This window comes from Alligator sinensis, unplaced genomic scaffold (genome assembly GCF_000455745.1).
Source record: "Alligator sinensis unplaced genomic scaffold, ASM45574v1 scaffold1886_1, whole genome shotgun sequence".
Classification (NCBI taxonomy): Eukaryota; Metazoa; Chordata; order Crocodylia; family Alligatoridae; genus Alligator; species Alligator sinensis.
The window spans coordinates 98,612-99,147 of record NW_005843523.1 but is presented as its reverse complement, the minus strand read 5'-3'; positions in this window follow the sequence as shown (position 1 = coordinate 99,147).

The window sequence follows — 536 nt, the reverse complement described above, 5'->3', positions numbered from 1 at the left end:
ACCCCCACCCCTCCTGGGGCAAACAACTACACACAACCACTGCACGTTGCATCAAAAAGTCCTGTCTCTTGCTAGTTTTACACCCATCATCTGCTCATTTCAGTGTGTGCCCCCTGGTTCTGGGAGTTGGTGAACAACAGGCGCCTCTTCACTGGTGCTCTCACTAGGCAGGCACGGGCTCTTCATTCTCCCCTGCACAAATGAGAACCCTTTCCCTCTCCCTAATCGAGCCTGCCTTGACGTCCTCCCTAGTTTTCCAGGAGCGGCAGGAGAAGCACCAAGTGGCCGAAGCGATTCAGAGAATCCGAGACTTCTGGAAGGAAAACAGCACTGTGAACGTGTCTGTCCTGGAGCAGACGGGTGAGCAGCAGCACGGGACAGACTGGGTCAGACCGATGGTCCCTCTCCCTGTATCCTGTTGCCTACAGCGGCAGGGGTGGGTGGCAGAAATGCCCCCGTCGGTGCCCCTCTCCAGAGATCTGTCTCAGCCAGCCTGAGAGGCTGCTGTTGAATCCCTCACGGCGGGGATCTCGCTC